The sequence below is a fragment of the Rattus norvegicus genome, chromosome 5 (genome assembly GCF_036323735.1).
Source record: "Rattus norvegicus strain BN/NHsdMcwi chromosome 5, GRCr8, whole genome shotgun sequence".
Lineage (NCBI taxonomy): Eukaryota > Metazoa > Chordata > Mammalia > Rodentia > Muridae > Rattus > Rattus norvegicus.
Genome location: NC_086023.1, coordinates 35638721 through 35662374, shown reverse-complemented (window position 1 = coordinate 35662374; position 23654 = coordinate 35638721).

Genomic DNA, 23654 nt, shown 5'->3' with positions numbered 1-23654 from the left:
ATGCACCTAACCCTCAAGAGAATTGAGGCCCCAGGGAGTGGGAAGGTTTGTTGGGGTGTGACAGGGCAGGTCTGGATGGGTGTAACTGGGGAGGTCTGTTGGTCGGAGTGTGGAGGGGACTTTTTCTTGGAGATGAGTGAGGATGTATGGGAAGGGGAGTGGTCAAGTACAGACCAGGAGGGGGATAAAGTCTGGACTGTAAAAAGTATTAATGAGTAAAAATAAAAATAGGAAAAATAAGAATAAACAAGGTATATGCTTATTGGAGTAAGTTTATCTTTTCTGGGGAAAGTGTGTTGCTGGGGGTGGCTTTTCAAGTTTCAAAAGGAAACCGGGAAAGGGAATAACACTCGAAATGTATATAAAAAATACTCAAGTTAATAAAAAAAAAGCCAAACTAGATCCAAGGAATCTCTTTGCTTGCTGACCGCTGATCAGGATGTAAACATCTCAGCTATTGCTCCAGCATCATCCCTGTCTGCCTGTCATCACGATAATAGCAGACTCTTTGTAGCTGTACTCAAACACCTAATTAAACACTCTTTCTTAAGAGTTGCATTGATAATGGTGTCTATTCACAATAATAGAATAGTTATCAAGGCACAAAAACTACTAAAGGATTTGAAGAGATAAGACTTTTATTATAGATTAAGCAAAGGTTGAGGAAGTACTGGGTATTCCCATTAAGTCTGACTGTCGAGTAATCTCTAGGCGAATATCTAGGCACTAATGCAGAAAGTTCAAAATTGCAAGTGTTCAGCATTCACTCAACCTGTTGTGTTGCAAGCATTTAAAGTCATCCTGGTAACTTTTCTCTATTAAAAATAAATAAATACTATCTCCAGTGTAGAACAATGTCTATCCTGAAGCAACTACCCTTGGAAATTCTTACCTGAAGATAGAAACATAAATATGCTTATCACTTGTACATGATAACAATAGGGGAGGATGTATGTGATTTACAGCAGGTGTTAAGTCATTGGTAGAGTGTACAGGAATGAATTCCTTGAGAGAAAAAGAAGCAGAGTTTAAAATGATACCTGGTATCCCATGACACATATGTGTTGATTAATAGCATCTCAGGCTAAAAAGGAGAACTCCAAATAAGTGCACAGGAGATGATGTTTTAGAACAAAGAGAATTTTAAAAAATAGTATACATCAAAGAACAAGAGGGAATGGAGTATAGTTTTGCAAATTAATGAAAGGTAAAACATATTCAGCATACACAACCCATCATCTTTGCATTAGTAATTAATGTATACTTGTAATTAATGTATACATATTCATCAAACTTTGCAATAAATAATGAGATAGGGAAACCATCTCTGAGTTTCATTCAGCCATATAGTCACACTTGACTCTGTTTACACAGATAATAATTGACAGAGCATAACATTCTAACAACATCTGTTGTATAATATAATCTATTTATATAAATTAATAAGTTATGAAAAACTTAATTATCCTCATATTAAGTTAATTATTTATATACTTTTTGAAATATTAGTAGTATAAATATAGTTTTAAAAATAAGGGTAATCTCAAAATCATATCTGAGAATGATCCCATTTCATCTTTTGATACTTAAAATATTATGAGTAACAGGCAAATATGTATGTTGATATACATTTGAACTTAATGGACCCAAAAGGCAAAGGAGAGGAAAGTCGATTACAGCAGGATAAGTAGTTCTCCAAATAACACAAAGGTGGTTTTAAACTTTCTCAAAAATATGTGAATGAAGAATTCCTAGGTAGAACGAAGAAATAATCAGTAGACACACAAATTCATGGATGGCAATGTGAACAAATATTTTATATTCCTAACAATTTAAAATTCAATATTTGGGTTCAATTATCTACAAATTAAACAAGTTACTTCTTTCAGAAATGAGACATCCAGGAGATTCCAATAATCTGATAATAAAAAGAACAACAAAATAGGTCTGTTCTAAGACAAATTGGCCATCTCTAACTTCCATACAATTATATACCATTGACCTAATATTTCACAAAGAAATAATACCTAAAGCTATAATAATCCAATATTTTAGTATTTATATATGCTGGTATGATTTATATTTTTCAATATTAATTTCATTCTTGGGTATTTTTTCAAGAGTTTCCATAAACTGAATTAATTTAGTTCTAGGAAATCCCTTACTAATGGACAACTAGGTTAAACTTTAAATGAGGCATATGAGAAAATTAAACGAGAATGCATGAAGCTTAGGAGAAAGCTGAGCATCCCTAGAACCAGAATCCTGGCAAGGACAGGGAGCTAAATGAGTGGGTGAAAATTGAAACAAACTAGCTGCAAGGATATGACATTTTTAAGTTCTGTGGACAGCTCTTAGGTCTCTGGAGAGCAGCTGTGCATGGAAGGTTAAGAAGAAGCACAACTGACTGGAGAAACACAATGCTCAGACTGGTTCTGATTTGTATTGCCTATCACAGTGGCCAATGGTATGTTGGGTTCAGGGCTGGTTTCATAAAAAATGAATGAGCAGTTTATACTGAAAACATCACTTAAGAAGCTGAGATTTGGATAAACAGCCAAGTTTCAAATAACATATATCAAGCCAGGAGTGGATGCTGAGACAATTTTTCTGGACAAATTAATGGAATGCGTTTGACAGGGGAAATGCAGCCCTACAATACAGGACAAAACAAAGTGACCAAAGGCAGGAAAATTTGAGGTCTGGGAGACTCATGTGTTCTTGACCAAGTGTAAACCAAGTTTTATTAATTTACACAGTAGGATAGAAGTTATATTTACCGTATTCTACAAATTATAATTTTATTGTTATCAGATCTTTGTTAAGGGTAACTAACTCAACAGGAAACATTTATTCATGTGTGAGATTGTTGAAAAGGATTCCAAACTAGAAAGAATTAAATATGGGATAACTATACAACTGCTAATAATTGTAGAAGAAAAATACAGTGTTCCGCTTTCTCGACATCCTCGCCAGCATGTGCTGTCAATTTAGTTTTTGGACTTAGCCATTCTGATTGCAGTAATGTGGAATTTTAGGGTCAGTTTGATGTGTATTTTCCTGATGACTAAGGAAGTTGAATATTTCTCTAAGTGCTTCTCACCCATCGAGACTACACACTCTGTTGTGAATTATCTGTGAGTTCCATACCCCATTTTTAAAATTCGGTTATTTGCTTTTTGGAGTCTAACTTCTTGTGCTACTTACATATTTTGGATATGAGATCTTTGTCAGATATGGGATTAGAGAAGAGATTTTCACAATCTGTAGGCTGCCTTTTAGTCCTATTAGTAGTGTCCTTTGCCTTAGATTTTTTTTCAGTTTCATGTGATCCCATTTATCAATTGTTGATCATAGTGCCCGAGCCATTGATGATCTGTACATGAAGTTGTCTCCTATACCAATGCATTCAAGGCTGTTTCTTTCTTTCTCTTCTATAAGATTTCATGTATCCAGTTTTATGTTGAGGTTCTTTATCCACTTGGACTAGAGTTTTGGGCATGGTGATAATCACAGATGTATTTGTGTTCTTCAACATACAGAGAGACAGTTAGGCCTCCATCATTTGTTCAATATCTTTTCTCTTTTCTATTACAAGTTTTTGTCATCTTTTTAGAGAACAAAATTTCCATAGGTGATTGGATTTATTTCTGGTTATTTGGTTCTATTCCATTGATCCACCTGTCTGTGACTGTACAAATCCCATGCAGTTTTGTTTGTTTTGTTTTGCAGTTTTGTTTTTGTTTGTTTGTTTTGCTTTGCTTCATTTAATCACTATTGCTCTGTAGTAGATCTTGAAGTCAGGAATGGTGATTCCTCCTGAGGGTTGTTTATTGTTCAGTATCATTTTGGGTATCCTTGGTTTCTTGTTTTTTCACATGACATTGAGAATTGTTCTTTCAAAGTCAGTAAAATGTTGTGTTGAAATTTTGATTAGGATTGCATTGAATCTGTAGATTGCTTTTGGTAAGATGTTCATTTTCACTCTGTTAATGCAACAGACCCATGAGCATGGGAGATTTTTCATATCTTCTTCAATTTCTCTCTTTAGAGACTTGAAGTTCTTGTCATACAGGTCTTTCCCTTGTTTGGTTAGAGTTACACCAAGATATGTTATATTATATGTGGTTCTCTTGAAGGGCATTATTTTCCTAATTGTTTTCTCAGACTGCATATCATTTGTACACAAGAGGACTATTAATTTCTTTAAGTTATTCTTACATCTAGCTACTTTGCTGAAGTTGTTTATCACAAAAACATCATGAATTTGGCGGGCAATGGAAGGAATTAGAAAGTGTCCTCCTGAGTGATGTAACCCCAAACTAAAAGGAAATGCATAGCCTGTATTCACTGGTAAGTGAATATTAACCATAAAATACAGAATACCCATGATGCATTCCACAGACCCATAGAAGTTAAAAAAGGAAGACCCTAACAAGGATGCTTGAATCTCAATTGAAGTGGAACAAAATAGTCATGGGAGGCAGAGAGAGGAAGGGAGGGCCCTAGATGGCAGAGGGGAGGGACAGGGAGATGTAGGGGCAGGATCAGGTATGGCGAGAAACATGAGAGAGGCCCATTGTTCCAGGAGAATGAATGGAAATCTGCAGCTTCTGGGGATAGGGGTGTATGGATTTCTCTAGGAAGTCCCAGAGACCTGGCATGGAGGAGGTTCCCAGGAGTCAATGCTGATGACTTCTGCTGAGATGCCTAACAGTGTGGACATAAAACCTGAAGAGGCTACCTCCTGTAGTCAAGCAGGACCGCTAACACAGGGATAAGGACAAGAACTCAACCACAAAACTTTTAACCCAAAATTTATTCTGTCTAAAAGAAATTCAGGAAGAAAAATAGAACAGATACTGAAGGAATTACCCAACAAATAACACACCCATTTAAGAACCATCCCACGAATAACGTAAATCTCCGACACTATTAATGATACTCCGTTATGCTTGCAGACAGGTACTTAGCATAATTGTCCTATGAGTGGCTTTATGTAGCAGCTGACTGAAACAGATGCAGATACCCATAGCCAAACCTTGGACAGAGGTTGGGGACCGTTATAGAAAAGGGGGGAAAGGGTTGAAGGCTCTGAAGGAGATAGGAACCCCATAGGAAGACCTACAGCGTCTATTAACCTGGACTTCTGGGGAATTCTTAGAAACTGATCCACCAACCAAAGACCATACCCTGGTTGAACTGAGGTCTCCAACACATATGTAGTAGATGGGCAGCTCAGACTCCATGTAGGTCACTCAAAAACTTGAGCAGAGGCTCTCTCCTAAAGCTATAGCCTGTGATTGGTATCTGTACACCAACAGGATTGATTTGTGCACCCTCAGTGAGAGATGGTGTGCCTAATCCAGTAGAGACTTGATAGTGTAGATGAGGATACTCAGGGGGGCCAGCCTTGCAGAGGAAAAGAGGCAGGAGTATAGGGGAAAGACTCTATACGGGTAAGCTGGGAGGGGGAAGCATTTGAGATGTAATTAAAAAAATAGAGCATAATATATTTAATACAAAAAAGAAACAGAATATAGAGTAAGAGAAATATAGGAGGATCAATCTCTATATATTATATAATTAATATATTAATCACTATTTAACATGTAATTTGCCAAAATATATGCATACAAAACATCTATATTATCTAATCAATAAATGAATAAATGATACAAATAGTTTTCAAAATATGAAAATTTTAGCAATCACAGAAATCAGGCAAAGGCAAATTAAAATACATGATTTTATTTTACTCCCCAAATAAAATTCCCCAAGAAAAATAATGATGAATAGTGATGAAAAATGATGTAAAGTTTGAAAGGAAAGGGATCTTTATTTAATGCTGATGGAGTATGATCTTAGCTAATCTTTATGTAAATCATTTTGAAATTTCTCTAAAATTATAAATGTTCCAACTACCAGTATGCAATATATTAAAAAGGAGTCTAAGACATAATAGTAAAAATATTTTCATTTTCATGTTTATTTCTCTCTTTAATTTTATAAGAACTATCATAAAAGCAGTGACATCCACAATATAATGCAAACAACAATATAATAAAGAGAAATGGAAATGTATAAGGAATCCTATTAAATAAAATAAACTAGAATCAGAGAGACAAATATTGTATGCTTTCTCTCACATGTAGGCACTTGTAATAAATAGGTATGTATGTGTATACCCATACACACAAATATATGAGATATGAAAGTAGAAAAGACTATGAAAATGTCAGAAGTATTCTCAAGAATTATGAGAGCATAGCAAGAGGGAACAAACACAATATTACATGTTTTATCTCACAGAATATATATATATATATATATATACACATATGTTTATATATATGTTTATATATAACCTTTGTATAAATCATGTGTAAATAAATATAACTATGGGGTATGAAAACAGAATGAGAAATCTGTGGCATGAAGAAAGGAAAGAGAATCCCATATGAGAACAGAATGTGGACATGCACAAAGTAAAATAATATATAAGTATGAAAGTTTCTTATGAACCCCATTATTTTATATACTTATTTGAAAATTGATAACCTCGGTAAGACATATTAAAAGAGAAAAATCAGAAATAAACAAATAGAATGTCTTCACAAAATTGAAAGGGCATAGTGTGCCAGAATTTCATGAGCTTACTTATCTGATGCCTGAAAGCCGATGAAAAGCATTAGAAACAGACAGAAACCAAGTCAAGCTGAAGACAGCTCCAAGGATAACCACATGACTCCTCAGCAGGTAGAGGGAAGCAGATAACTCCTCCAAAAAGTAACCTGGACAACTCTGCTGAAAACAGATGGGAAGTTAGAACCCCAGGGCAAAACCACAGCTCTCACAGAACCCCAGAGCCAGTAGCTGAGTTTAGTGAGACAAGGATTCCTAGAGGGGATCGATCAGCAATGTACACGAATTCCATTTTGTCAACTGCGTGACTCTGAGGGCAGAAGCTGGGCTCCATCTTGAGGAAAAACCTGTTATTTGAAATAGAAGTACAAGAAATAACCCCAAAAAACAGAGTCTGAATTTAATCTATCCTGATAAGAGTCAGCCTTGGGAAGCAATTTTAAATAGCAAGAGAATAAGCCTCTGACAGGCAGAAAACGGCAGCTGGTCTTGGTTAAGGAAGGGCAAAGAAAAAGCCCATCCCAACCTGGTTGTTATCAGGAGGTCTTATCACCTCAGAATCCTCCTGGAATTTAATATGAGCCTAGAGTCAAATAATGAATCCAATTCCAGAGCCGTCTGAAGTTCAGTGTCATGGAACTCTTACTACAGTGGTTGACCATAGTAGCACCCTTCCTAATACAAAGGCTGTCTTGAAAATACAGCCACAGATCCTCTACCTGTGCAGACCTCATTGCTGTGTGTTTTTCTTGAACTTTCCAAACATGCAAGAGTCACCACTAACCAGTTTGCAGAAGGTGGACACGTGCTCATAACACAGGCTGCAAATCAAAGCTTGGAAAGGAGAGGACCCAGGACGTATTCTAGATGTATTTTAGTTTGTGTAACAGAATAAATGAAGTGTAGAAAAATTATTTACAGACTAAGATTCTAACTTCGACATTGCACTTTTAAGAATGATAGGCTTTTCATATTTTATTAATATTTAGAAATTTAAAAAAGAGTATTTAAAAGATAAATATTCTTAAAATTAAAATATGATTGTATCTAGTTACAACTTGCTATGGCGTCATACAAAACAAATTGCAAAGTCACATAACAGTAATATTCTCCATTCCTAAGAAACCACAAAAAAATCAGAAATAATCCACATGTAAATAGGACATTATGACATAGGGAAATGTTATAGACTATGTTATGAGTCTCTGATTGTAGAAACTAAAAAAAACTTCCTTATCTTGATAATGTTTTTTAAAATTTGTATTAAAAATTCTTATAAACATCATTTTCATAAAAATGACAATAGTATATTGGCCATAAATCATGAAAACCATTTTCATACATTTATGAAAAATGAATATTACACAAATCCCAAGGCAAAATACTCACTGATACTATCTGTAAAGACTTGGCAAATTCATTTGACAAACAGTAAGTCTTTTAACCTTGGAAGCAATCTGATACCCAGAAAAATAATGTGGTTACAGCTGTATAAGTAGGCAGAGTTGGTCCCCAACTCTGAATTGTGACCATGATGGATGTTCAGCAAAGTTATTTTGACCTACACCTTCAGAAGGCACTAAGTAAATTCAATTGTTATATAAAGCTTTGCTTCAACGTCTGCATGAGAACATATTAGACTATACTTATATTTTAAGAACAAGCTATTAAATCTTAATGAGTAATTTTCATATAATTTCTACCCAAGCCTCAGTTAGATCTGATCAGAAGCTAACACTCTTAACTGAACACTTCATTAGAGACCTGAATAAATGGGTAGGAATACACTTTATATTACAGAATGACCAAGGAAAAGAAGCAAAAATGAAGAGGACAAAGAGATACTTTTTTTTGCAGAGATGAGTACTTGAGAAGCCATGAAAGGTTGAACACACAGCCGATCTCACCATGGGTAGAAAATATTTAGCTGCTCTCCCAGAATGCTGAGACAAATGTAGTTTACAACCGAATAAGCCTCTGTTACCTGCATGGCACATTTCACCCAAAATATTATCTTTATTTGTCCCAGACTCTTTTCCCATGAAACCTTGAGTGTAAACTCATCATTGTGAGAGGTTTCACTTGTTATTTACAGCAGTTTTCTTAGGGTCAGGACAATCCTAACACCCATAGCTATTGTTTACCTCAGCCATTCTCTCTAGACCCTTATCTTGAGCACTGTCTCTAAGTGAACAACAAAGTCATCTTATGGATGAAGCCACATGTAGATTAAGTTTCAATGTAAACATGCCTTAGGCTGACTTGTATACAAAGGGGAGGAGTTAGTTGTTATCTGAACATTTCTTTTTCCAAAAGTGTTTCTGGCTAGAGTTAAATGTTCTGGCTAAGACTATAGAAGACCTATCTCAGCCCCGGAACCAAATTTGGGCTGAAATGAATTTCATTCTAACCTCACCCTAATTGTTTCCTCTGTCTGTTATAAAACCTGAACAGACTCTCCCACATAGATATCAAAAAAAAGGTGATTGTACCACACAATATTGTGTGTGATCATATGCCAATTCAAATGTATTTTAAATTTATTTTTCTCTGAATTTCATTTCCACTCAATAATTGCATAGTCATTAGATACAACTACATTTCATTAATAATCATGAAACAATATTAAACCAAGGTCTACCTTAATTTTGCAAGTTTAAATGAGTTCTGTAAAATCATTCATGGAAAACTACTTACATGAATTTCCATCCTGAATGTAGAGAATGTGAATAGCACTGTTACCTTGCATTGCCTTGCCTCGCTTTTCTTTAATTTTAAGTACTTTTGTGGTTACTGGTAGGATTACAAGCTGGTATAGCCACTCTGGAAATCAGTCTGGCTGTTCCTCAGAAAATTGGACATAGTACTAACTGACTACCCAGTTATACCACTCCTGGGCATATACCAAAAATATGCTCCAGCATATAACAAGGACACATGCTTCACTATGTTCATAGCAGCCTTATTAATAGTAGTCAGAATCTGGAAACTACCAAGATGTCTTGCAACAGAAAAATGGATATAAAAAATGTGGTACATTTACAAAATGGGGTACTATTCAGCTGTTAAAACAATGACTTCATGAAATTCACAGCCAAATGGATGGATCTAGAACACATCATCCTGAGTGAAGTAACCCAGTCACCAAAGAACACGCATGGTATGTAGTCCCTGATAAGTGGATATTAGCCAAAAAGCTTGGAATACTCATGATAAAACTCACAGACCTTAAGAAGCTTAAGAAAAAGGAAGACCAAAGTGTGGAGGCTTCAGTCCTTCTTAGAAAGGAACAACGTATTCACAGGGGGTAGAGGGTGGGAGGGACTTGGGAAGAAGAGAGGAGGGGGATGGAGAGAAAACAGGGGTAGGATCTGCTACATGAGGAGACAGTGATGATATACAGAGGGTCAGGAAATTGAACAAGGATGTATAGCAATGGGGGTTGAGGAAATTGGGGGTAGCCACCAGAAAGTCCCAGATGCCATGAAAGCAAGAGGCTTTCAAAAACAACCAGGGATGAGATTAGGTGAAATGCCCAACAAGGGGGAGGAAGAACCTGTAGAGACCATATCCAGAGATTAGGCATGTTGAGGAATGGGGCCACCTACCCGTCTCCAATATTTTAACCCAGAATTTCTTTTGTCCTATCTAAAGGAAATACAGGAACAAAGAGTCGAGCAGAGACTGAAGGAAAGGCCATCCAGACACTGCCCCACCTGGGGATCCATCCCATATGCAGCCACCAAATCCAGTCACTATTGCTGATGCCAAGAAGTGCTTGCTGACAGGAGCCTAATATAGCTGTCCTTTGAGAGGCTCTGCCAGATCCTGAGAAATACAGAGGCAGATGCTCTCAGCCAACCACTGGACTGAGAGCAGGGTCCCCAATGGGGCAGGGTTTTGCGATCACATAGAAAGAACAACAATATCAACCAACCAGATCCCCCAAGGGATCCCAGGGACTAAACTACCAATCAGAGTGCACATGGATGCAGCTGCATGCATAGCAGAGGATGGCCTTATCTGCCATCAATTGGAGGAAGAACCCTTGGTCCTATCAAGGCTCGATGCCCCAGTGTAGGGCAATGCTAGGGCAGCAAAGTTGGAGTTGGTGAGTGGGTAGGGGAGCATCCTCATAGAAATAAGGGGAGGGGGAATGATGTAAGAGGTTTGCAGAGGGGAATCAAGGAAAGGAGATATTAACATTTGAAATGTAAATAAATAAAATATCCAATTAAAAAAAACCCTAAAAAATAAGTTAGAGTCCGTGTTCTCCATGTGACTCTTTTCCTGCCATCCCTATTTTAAATAAGAATTTTATATTTTATGGTTAATTTAGGTTCTTCAAATTTTACCTAAGTTTTGCATTTTTATACAAGCATTTTTATGAGAAAATTGGTTTACCAGATAATGTTCATAGTATTCAAAGAAATTAACTGTTTCACTTTTTGAATTCTTATTTGCCCTGTTCTAAGATAAATCACACTTATGCACTTGAACTTCCGTAATTATCACCTGTAGCCCAAAGGCTGGCTGCCATTCCATGTTCCACTTACTTATTTCAAAAGGTGAAACAGTTAAGTTGTTGCAAGGTTTCATTTTCTGTTGAATAAATAATAATTGTAACAATATGTAAGTGTCACTATGTATAAATAAAAAGTCTGATTCCAAAGGAAGGATTTGTCATTTATATGAGTCTAAACTAGAGTACTGGAGTCTCTCAGAAAGCCTGTCTACATCTGTACCTTTTCTAATGGATATGTCATCATTAGACACTAGCTTACTATCCATAGGTTCACAATTATGATTCCTTCTTATTCTAACAAAATGTTCATATACTAAGTTGCATTTAAATTTTACTGTTCTCAAAGCATTTTACATTATATATTTTTAAACAAGTAAATTTTCAGAAATAAAAGAAAAATCCTTTTGGTTTTATTTTCCAATCAGACAAATAGAGGAGGACCAGTGTTTACACAACTGAGGATGAACATGTTTTAAATTTAGCCACAAGCAGCCAATAGTCAGTTATAAACACCACATTTTCAAAGCTCTTGAGTAATCATTTTTTCAATTAGTCACTGAAACCACAATCATTGTTTCTTTTTTTCTGATAATATTGTTATTATTACCAATTACTCCAGTCATATTATTTTCATAGAAATGTAAATATGGAAAAATGGGCACTAGGAAAAATAGGAATTTAACCAAAAGTATGATTATGTTTAAAGTATCCTTCAAAAAAGTTACAGTGATTCTCAGTACAGTCCCTCATCTTATGGTGATTTCCCAACCATAAAATTATTTTACTTGGTAATTCATAGGTGTAATTTTGCTACTGTTAAGAAGCATTATGTAAATATCTAATATGAAGGATATTTGATATATGAATCCTGTGAGAGTGTTTGACCCATAAAGGTATCATGAACTATAGGCTGAGACTGCTGTTCGATGCCCTAGAAACATGGCTTCTGCTAGGTGACAGAGAAGTAAAAAGAAAATAGCAGCTTGTTGTAAATACTGGAAGTATTTTTTTCCATGGTTTGAGGGAAAAAATCTCTCTATGGTAGAGGCATTGATATTCCTGTTTAACTAAAGATGTGTTTTCAGTCCTCTAAAATAATTATTTTTTCATAAATATGTATTCCTCTTTATCCAAACCCCAGCCTCAATATAGATCCTTAAATTGACAAAACAAAATATCTGGAAATCTCATTCTGGCTTCAAAATCCTGGTATTTTCATGAATGAACGGAAATTGCAACATATGGTATTCTTTGTCACACCCCAGGTGACTTCATCTGGTCTTTCCATTACTTCCTAACAGTGTTCTGCTATTAGCTCATGATATTGAATACAGTAGGCATTGCACGGAACTCAGCTTGCAATATTTTAGCAACAATCCTGAAAGTTTTATTATGTATCCCCTGGGGTCACTGTTTGATGCATCCCTTGTTACTTGGGTTGTAGTAATAGCAAAGCCTGCAGGATATCCACTGATATCACTCAATTTAAATTATCTTTATTTTGTAATTTTATTTAATAAAATTTTGTATTTTACTGTAGCAGATTACTGTTTATGAGGTAGAAAAGAATCCACATATTCTTTTTCATTTATGATGTCAGTTCTTTTTCTGCTTTTGGTAATAGAAGCTGACTAGTACAATTTAGGGAAGAAATAGTATTCTTCAACTGGCAGTTCCAGAGATGATACTGATGAGCATAGCAGGAAAGGCATGCACTTAAAAACTGACCTCATAATTAGGAAGCTGAAAGAGAACAGGGAGTGGGTCTAAGTTACAAACCCTCAAAACCTGTGCAAAGCAGCACTATTTTCTCCAGATTAAAAAAAAAAAGCTAAACTCCCAAACAATGCTGACAAATGATGCACACATTTGCAAATAATTGAGCCTATCTACTATGTAGTTCCTTAGTTGATCATGATACTATGCCCCTGCAACGTATCTACCAAAATGTACACTCAACGGAATGAACAAAATGAAACAACACACAAACATATCTTACTCATTTCTTCAAAGGAGTTTTCAAAGAAAATAGCGTGTGAAGATGTTTAAAAACTTTCACGTGGAGAAAAAGAAAAGTTGCTTTATCTGTGGATCTACTGAGGAAAAAACATCTATTTTTTCATAACTGTGATTCTAGCAGTAGTTAATTGTAACATTGTAGTTGCTGAGCGGGTGTGTGTGTGTGTGTGTATGTGTGTGTGTGTGTGTTTGTGTGTGTGTATGTTAGTATACATGTGTGTACATGTATATGTATGTGTGTACGTGTGTGTGTGTGTGTGTGTGTGTAAGTGCAACTGAAAGCATGGTGGAGGAGAGAAGAAAAGTGGGAGCAGTTAGTTTTTCCTTTCATCATGTGTGTTCCTCCTCTCTTTTGCCTCTGAGAGGGTCCTCCCCACTGCATGCTCCTTCCCTTGAGCATCAAGTCTCTACGGGATTAGGCAAATTCTTTCCAATTGAGTCTAGACAAGGCAGTCCTCTTCTACATATGTGCTGGGGGCCTCCGACCAGTAGGTGTATGCTCTTTGGTGGGTGGATTAGGCTCTGGGAGCTCCCATGGTCTGAGTTATGACACTGTTGATCTTCCTATGGTGTTGCCATCCCTTTCAGCTCCTTTAATCCCTCCCCTAACTCTTTTATAGATTGACTTTATGTACCTGCCTCAGTCAGTTGCTGGTAGAGCCTCTCAGAGGATAGCCAATGCTAGGTTCATGTCTGCAAGCACAACATAATATCAGTAATAGTATTGATGTTTGGTGCCTTCCCGGGGAATAGGTCAGTCACTGGACAAACCAGTTTCTGCTTCATTTTTATTTCTGCATTTCCTTGAAAAATTGCTTTTAAAAACTGCAGTGATTCTTCCAATGTTCTTTTTTCATTTTACATTATGATAGCATGTACTTTATTAATTTCTAAAGACCCAGATTCATTTTATGGGCTTAATTTTAATTAATATTATCCATAAGATTTTTAAATGTAATGTTAAATTCAGTTATATTCTCATTATTGCTTTAATTTTACTGACCAATATAAATCCATATAGTCTGGACTTGGTTACATTTCTTTCATTCTTCAGTTTCTATTGTCTGTGAGAGACTCTGTCCTGATCAAGGATAGCATCACTATTGATGCTTACAGATTAATTTACTCAATATCCTACCATTCAGAAAATATGTAAAATAAAACCTGATTTGCTGATTTGCTATGACAAACACTTGCAAGCTTAATTTAATACTTAAGACAGAGCACTTGGAATCTAACTCTTCAGAAATTGTTAGTCTTCAGGAACAAGACTGTTCCTAGTAATTGAGCCTTAGAGATCTACTAATGCCTAATGATATAATGTGATCCCTGTCTAATAGACTTATATTGTGGTCAGTTTCACCTGTTGAGGTTAGGGATTTTGGTCCATAATCCACCTCAAAAAAAGGTTTTATCCATTGTAGTTTGGTCTTTGCAATTAAGCCACCACTGAGCTAGAGTACCTTAGAATGTCACTCAGTGTAGTAGCACTGGTGGTAAGAGGAATGGGATAGGATCCTGAAGGTATTCCCTCCATGGTGATTCTGTCCAGTGCCATGAAAAATCCTGAGTCTTCTCTCACCTTAGACATGTAGCTGACGATGAAATGCTTGGGCATACTACAGGACAAGGGAACTAGTAAAGAATTTATTCCTATTTATAAATACTATTCTAATTCAGTCTAAATAATAAACACGTGAAAGACTTGGAGCAAACATCAGTTTGAATAACTATATAGAGGTGAAAAGTGGGAAAAGATTATGAGTGAATCACTTTAAACCTACTTAAGGGGTATTATGTCTACCTGACACAAAGAAGTGACTCCAGGCTCTGAGAAAATAAGCATCTTGCTTAGAATTTCGGGAAAAATAAATTGATGCAAAATTCATTATGGTTAGAGGAAAAATTCCAATTACTTTGATGCCTATTTTACATAAACAACAACTTACCTCGTGGAGAAACTCTTGTGCACAGAATAGTTTTGACAAATATTAAGAGACAATTGGTATAGTTTTTAGTGCAAAATTTATCCTGGTACTTAAAGTCACTGTATAGCTAGGTAAATCTGCTCCCTTTGAGGCTAGTCAAGACCAGTTAAGAGATCCCTTAATGCCCAATGATATAATGTTACAGGCAGGTAACAGTCAGGATAAGCTCCCACTCGAGTTGTTGATGGACTCACATGAAGACCAATCTGCATATCTGCTACATATGTTTGGCGAGAAATGTTATGAATACTCTGTATGCTCTTTGGTTAGCAGTTCAGTCTCTGGGAGCCCCCAAGGCTGTAGGTTAGTTGACTCTGTTGGTCTTCTTGTAGAGTTCCTCTGCCCTCTAGGCTCCTCAATCCTTCCCTCATCTGTCCTTAAAACTTTCTAATGTTTGGCTGTGGGCTATTGCATCTGTTTCAGTCAGATGCAGGGTGGAGCCTTTCAGAGGGAAGCTATGATAGGCTCCTGTTTTCAAGCATAACAAACTATCGTTAGTAGTGTCAAGAGTTGGTCCCATGGATAGATTGCAAATTGGCTTGTCATCAGGTAGACATTCCTTCAGTCTGTCACACCCTTTTTCCTGAACTTATAGACAGAACCAATCTGAGGTCAAAGGTTTTATGTCCCTAGGCCTCCACTGAGAGTCCTTCCTGGCTACAAGAGGTAGCCACTTCAGGTTCCATATTCTCCAGTGCTAAGAGTCTCAGCTAGAGCCACCCTGGTAGATCCGCTAGAGCCTCACCCATCCCAGGTCCTTGGTGCATCCTAGAGATGCTATTCCCTTATCTTCCTCCCCTACCAATTTCTGTTCATTCTCCTTCCCCTCTCTCTGTGGCTCTACCTACTTCTTTTTCCTTCCCCAACCGCCATTCCCATACATCCCCTTTCCAACCAAGCTCCTTCTTCCTTTGTCTACTTCTGATGACAATTTTATTCCCCTTTCTGAGTGAGATTCACTAATCTTCTCTTAGGCCCTTTTTCCTTATTTAGCTTCTTTATGCTTGTGGATTATAGCATGGGTACCCTGTACTTTATGGCTAATATCCACTTATAAGTGAGAACATACTACACATGATTTTTGTGTCAGGGTTATCACACTCAGTGTGATATTTTCTAGTTTCTTCTGTTTAGCTAAAGTTTCATGATATGCTTGCTTTTAATAGCTGAGTATTATTCCACTACACTCTTGCTTCTCCAATCTCTGCCAAGAATTGCCACTGATGTGAATACCTCAAGAGAAAGGGCCTTCCAGTGCTAATGTCCCTTTGTATACAGAGGGCTGAACTACAGTGATGTCATTATTTCTTGTGGAGGTAATGCCTACCAACATGGAGGCATCTGCCCTAAAGACCCTGACCACTCTGCCTGTATCTGCTCTGCTGGATGTGCTGTAAGGTTGTGTGAGGAAGATCAGAACAAGTGTCCTTCCAGTCCTTGCCACAGTGGGTCTATATGCCAGGATAAAATCAATGCTTATTCCTGTTTCTGTGTGCCTAGATACTGAGGACTTGTGACTTGGAAGCAGGTGAAAGTGTTTTGGACCCCTGCATAAAGTAGGCTGTATTCCTCAGTGAGATAGGAAGATACACTTGTGTCTGCAGTCAAGAGTATTCTGGCAAGAACTGTGAGTTGGAAATTGATGAATGTGGATCTCATGTACATATAAATGATGCCATGTGTCAAGGCATTCATGGGGCTTACTTCTGTGACTGTGCTCCTGAATTCCTTGGAGACTACTGTGAACTCAACATTGATGAATGTCTTCAGAGAATTAATAGGGACACACTGCAGGTCTGCCTTTTTCCTACAACTCCCTTGGAGCCTTAGACTCTGTTTATATCTGTCAGCTTGAATTCTTAGATTGGAACTTAGCATAACTGTCTTCTAAGAGGTTTCATCCAGCAATTGACCAAAACAAATGCAGAGACCCAAGCGAAATACTAGACCCAGCTTGTGAAGTATTGTGGAGGAATTGAGGGAAGGATTGAGGAATACAGAGGGTTTAAGGACTCCACAGGAAGACCCAACAGAGTCAGCTAATTGTATTCTTAGGGGTTCCCAGAAACTGAACCACTAACCAAAGAGCATATAAGAGCTGGACCTACACCCCCACACACATGTAACAAATTGCATCTTGGTATTCATGCAGGTCCCCTAACAATGGAAATGGAGACTTACTCTAACTCGGTTGCTTGCCTGTAGATCCTGTTCCCCTAACTGTTCTGCCTTGTCTGGCCTTAGTGGGATAGGATGTCTCTAGTACTGCGGTGTCCTGAGGAATTAGTGTGAGTTGGTACCCAGTGGGGACTTCACCCTTCTCAGAGGTGAATAGGAGGGTTACGGGGGAAGATTCATGTAAGGAAGGTTCTGGGAAGGGAACAGGGGGCTGCTATTTGGATGTAAAGTGAGTAAATGAATAAGTAAATAGGCAAACATGGAATTTAGTATATGGTAGAATTCAATATGAGGCTAGATTAAACAGAAAATAGAAGAGGTAAAGTAAAAAATAGTCCGGTCAATGCAGTCATTTGATGAAGAATAGAACAATAGAATGAAGAGGAAAAAAATCAAAACTTAAAAGAACATTAAAGAACAGATTTTCAGGTTACAGGAATTCAAGAAATATTTGACTAAGCACAGAGGTGGAAGTGTATACATAGAAATAACAGTAAACTCACCAAACTAATAGACAAATATATTCTGTTGTAGGAAAACCAAAGTTCTCTAGTAAGGTTTAACTTTCACAAGTCTATTCTAAGGCTAATTAAACATGAATGATCCAGATAACAAGGAAAAAGAAACAAATGACAGATAAATTTGCTCCAACTCACCAGACTCTCAACAGAAATGTTACAGGACAATATAGAGCTGTGTGAGCGTCTCACAAGATTGTAGGAGGAAAGGAAATTGTCAACTAAGAATTCTCTATACAGCAAAAGAAAGAGAAAAATATTTTCAGAAGAGCCAAAGCTTAATGAATGGATCATCACTGGCCTTGTGCTGAAACAAATTCTAAAGGTAGGGAGACTCTGAAACAGAAAAAAAGTGAAGTAGAAAGGAAACAACAGAATGCAAAAAGTTCCCTTGTAAATTGATGTTAGGTTCACAGTGTTCCATATATAATCACAGTTCATAAGTCATTTTCTCCTTCAGAGTCACAATTGAAAAACAAAGTAAATAAAGTAAATAAATAAACAAAGTAAATAAGAAATAAATTAATTAGTTGTGCAATGAAAAACATAAAATGGAATAAATGAAATATAGAAACTTCTAAATATAGAGAAGTATTGAGGGCACATTTAGAATTTTCATATTGGTACAAAGTTGTCTCCATGTTTAAAAAAAATTACTTATATTTGTACACTGAGTTACTACCATTTCAGTACGACATCCTGTTAACTAAAATAAATTTTTGTAAGTTTCATTACAATCACATGAAGTATATGCATATATAATAGATGAACCCTAAGTAATCTGAAACCTCATTGATAAATGGTGGGCTGCTACCTTTCTGCTAATCTTACCATGATAACTTCTGGTTCTTTCATTTCTCTAGTCGTGTTTTCTGGACAGAGACCCACACAATGCTGGATGAGTACTACTTGTACCAAAGACAGGGAAACAAACCATGAAGGCCCATCTAGGTGACCCAGTTCCTGGGACAGACAAAACAGTCTACATCTTGATCTCCCACACACTCTATGCCATACTTTTGCTTCCAGGAGAGTCAAGTTAGAAAATTTGAAAGTAAACAGGTTCCAGGGTAATGCTCAGAAGAGCTAACTAAACTCACTAACCAATATAATTTAAACTGTACTAGTAATCACCATATCGGCCTTCTTTCTTCTCCAAAATCTTAAAGGCAGTCCTGCTCTCCCTACACATATTGCAACCAATATCCATAAGTATCCATAACTTACATCAACTCAGCCAACCTCTTTAGTTTTCTTCTTCCTTTTCTCCTTGTGGGACTCTGATTATATAAGTGTAATTTTTGAGTCTTACAAAATAATGCCGTGAGTTCCTTGGTGTTGTAGAACAAAAACAGAAAAACTTAAACTCGGTGGATTCTCACTAACCCAGCTGTCATATTCATCACTTTGAACTGTCATAAACAGACACAATGAGGCAAATTCAAAGATCTCCAGGGATTCCTAAGAAAAATCACTTGTACTTGCCATGTTACCATAGATAGATAGATATCTTAATGCAAGCAACATAAGCTCTTACGTATTCCACATATATTAAAGTAAATTTAATTGAGAAAAAGAACCATCAAAATTCTTACCTGTTCAATTTAAAGTTTATTAAAAGAATATCAAGCAAGACATAACTCTTAGGCAATATCTTCTACACTTCAAACAAATCCTGTAAGATAAACCATCATAAGAATAGTACCTATCTAGCAAACCTTACATGAAGAACTTGGACATCCAACATTACTGGGCTATAATGCATTATCTTAGTTCCCTTCAGTGTAAAATGCTTGTGAGTAAAGGCTAGCCTATTCATTCATGCTATAAGTGTAGGCTATGTAAGAAGCTTCCATATCTATTGTCTAACACACTGCTGAGATGGAAGCCTATTTGGTGTGGCATTAGAAGGAACTTTGTGGGGATTTAGATGGTTTAGGATAACATCTGTTCACATTTTTACAATACAGGGATCATCAAAGAAGAAGTTATGGTTCCTTTGGTTGGAGGTGGTGCCCAGTTTAATGAGGTCTCCTACCATATGACAAACAAACTTGATGTAATGTTCTGACGTCTATAGTACCTAGGTTGAGCAATGAGGCTGGGTAAATTTATCTGCTTGAACTAGTTTATCCAACACACTATGTAGATACCACTAAAACATCCCCCAGTATTCTACAGCAAAGCATGGGAAGCTGATCCTACAAAATAAAGGTAGAAAATAAAACTAAGTAATATTTGGAAATATCAACAATTATATGAAACAGAAGTAATGTTAATTTATCAATTAAACCCAGACATTTACATAGTTAGTCACTACTATACATAACTGCTGTATTTATAAAACTGCTTGCCACCTGGATCTGCAACTGGAAGTCTCCAACCTAATTAAATGTCCCTTAAGTTAAAAAACAGTGGTTTCTTACCTAGAATTGTGCTTCTATCAGCTGTCTCCATTGTCAGCTAAACATTCCAATCTCTTCATACTAACTACTATTATGTGAAAGAAAATATGATTATATAATTTATTATATATAATGACTATATTATTCATAATTATTATTGTATTATATTATATTATACCATGCTTTAGGTTTTTTAATATAAGACCTTCAACATTTTATTTTTTTAACCTTAATTTTTAAAAAAAATATTTGATATATTTTTATTTACATTTCAAATATTATTCCCTTTCCCGATTTCCTGTCCATAAGCCCCCTAACCCCTTCTCCTCCCCTTCTTCTATAAGGCTGTTTCCCTCTTTACAACTCCCCCATCATTCCCCTAAACTGGGGGTCCAACTTTGGCGGGGCCAAGGGCTTCTCCTTCCATTGGTGACCAACAAGGTCATCCTTTGCTACATATGCAGCTGGAGCCATGGGTTAGTCCATGTAGAGTCTTTTGGTAGTGGTTAAGTCCCTGGTCTGGTTGGTTCGTATTGTAGTTCTTTTGAGGTTGCAAGTCCCTTTGTCTCTTCCAATCCTTTCTCTAATTCTTCCAGTGGGGGGTCCCATTCTCAGTTCAATGATTTGTTGCTAGCATTAGCCTCTGTATTTGACATGTTCTGGCTGTGACTTTCAGGAGACAGCTATATCCGGTTCCTGTCAGCATGCACTTCTTAGCGTCATCAGTCTTATCTAGTTTTGATGGGTGTACATATATGGGTTACATGTGGGGCAGGCTCTGAATCGCTGTTCCTTCAGTCTCTGCTCTGAAATTTGCTTCCAGATTCCTTCCTATGGATATTTTTGTTCATAGAAGGATGACCAAAATGCAGATGCTTCACTCCTTCTTAAAAAGGGAATAAAATATACTATGCATTAGAAACAGCATATAATTGTATGAATATATATATATATATATATATATATATATATAATATTTAAATAAATGCCATGATAAGCTATGGCCTTACAGCAAACAAATTCATTTTAAATGGTGAATTTAAAATTACAAAATTGATATATATCTTAATCAATTATCAGTAACAATACATTTGTTTTTCAGTAATTGTATCTCTGTGGAAGGATAGAAATGTGTCTGCCTATGTTTTGGAAATACCTCACTTACGAGACTTGATAAAAAAAGTATACAAAGAAGGAAAAGATTATAATATGCCTTAATATTTTTATATAAATGTATGAACAGAAAGTGAAAATAACTAGGTTACTTCTTAAGGAAAATGTTTTTATTTTATTTGAAGAATGTGAATGAAGTACCCTGCAAGTGCTCTGGCTGGTGAATGTGTAATATATGTGATTTAGGAAGGAGATCAGACTGGAAATTGGAATTGCTAAAACTATGGTAGTCATGGCATTTAATTATTTAAGAACAGGTAGAGATGAAAGTTCTATTATACTTTTGTGGCCTCTGGACATACTTGTGTGCTATGTTAAGATCTATAGAACTCTCTAAAACCTTGGAATGCCTAATGATCTTAGTATAAGGACTTAGGACAATGTGATTGTCATGTTCTTTATGGCATTTTGCAAAGTCCATGGTTGAAATGAAATATTATAACTTGTCTCTGCTTCTACCAGAGTGTCACTAGCATGAGCCCTTGTGACTTCTCCCAAAGGCACCCGACTGCAAACCTGAGCCTGAATTCATTATTCTCAAATTTGGTTTAAAAGCTAAACTTCCTTAACTCTAACACACTGTGCTATGGCTTAAATATTTAAGCATAGGCTCTTTCTAAGACTGAAGGGGGAAAAAATCCACACATCAAAAGTGTCTAATGTTTAATTCAGTGGGAAAAGCTCCTGAAACTCGGAGGCTTTTGTGAAGCTGTTTGGAAATTCTTCAAGGATCTTTTATCCGAAAATCAGAACAGAAGTTTCTTCTTCAAAATATACAATAATGTTTCAAGTCAGAAATAACTCTGCATAGTTGGTTCTTTGATTTTGACCCGAAACAGGTAGATGGCAATATCTACGTGAATACAACATACTCACATCCTTACAGCTGAAGCTTTATTTGCTGCAGGCTTCTGTAAGGATGTCTGACAATCCTCTAGTACAGAACATCCTTACAAAAAATAGGAAAGAATTCAGAATTACCTAATGTAATGGGAATGATCACCCTTATGGATAATTTGATAACTGAACTCTGACCTCGAACAGGGCAACACTGTGTCTGCATTGCATTTTCACTAACAGAAATATTTTTTTTTAAATTGTGTAAATGTATTTTCTTATCTTTATTAACTTGAACATTTCTTATTTACATTTTGATTGTTATTCCCCTTCCTGGTTTCAGGCCCAACATCCCCCTAAACCCTTCCCCTCCCCTTCTATACCCTCCCCATCCTCCCCCAATTACCACCCTACCCCAACAATCCTGTTCACTAGGTGTTCAGTCTTGGCAGGACCAAGGACGTCCCCTTCCACTGGGTCTCTTACTAGGTTATTCATTGCTACCTATGAGGTTGGAGCCCAGGGTCAGTCCATGTATAGTCTTTGGGTAGTGGCTTAGTCCCTGGAAGCTCTGGTTGGTTGGCATTGTTGTTCATATGGGGTCTCCAGCCCCTTCAAGCTCGTCCAGTCCTTTCTCTGATTAGTTCAACAGGGGTCCTGTTCTCAGTTCAGTGGTTTGGTGCTGGCATTCACCTCTGTATTTGCTGTATTCTGGCTGTGTCTCTCAGGAGAGATCTACATCCGGTTCCTGTCGGCCTGCACTTCTTTCCTTCATCGATCTTATGAAATTGGGTGGCTGTATATGTATGGGCCACATGTGGGGCAGGCTCTGAATGGTTGTCCCTTCTGCATCTGTTCTAAACTTTGCCTCCCTATTCCCTGCTAAGGGTATTCTTGTTCCCCTTTTAAAGAAGGAGTGAAGCATTCGCATTTTGGTCATCCTTCTGAGTTTCATGTGTTCTGTGCATCTAGGGTAATTCAAGCATTTGGGATAATATCCACTTATCAATGAGTGCATACCATGTGTGTTTTTCTGTGATTGGGTTATCTTGAGGAAGGAAAAAGTCCTTGCTTTTAGTTTCTAGCTTTTCAAGAAAATTAGTATGGATTAAAATGCCTGAGATATTTTAAATTCTTATCATAGTTTACATGGTGGTCATTTCAATAAAAAACAATGATCTTTATGTATCAAGCCAAGATCATTGTGAATCCTAACTACTACTTATTAAAAAATAGATTTAACTTGCTTTTCAAAGTGATTTTAAATACTTAAAGCTTTGGGACATGTTCGTGTTGATTTTACCATCATTTCATGAAAGTAAAAATGTAGTTTGTACAGTTTAAAAATTCAATGAATATCTGTCAA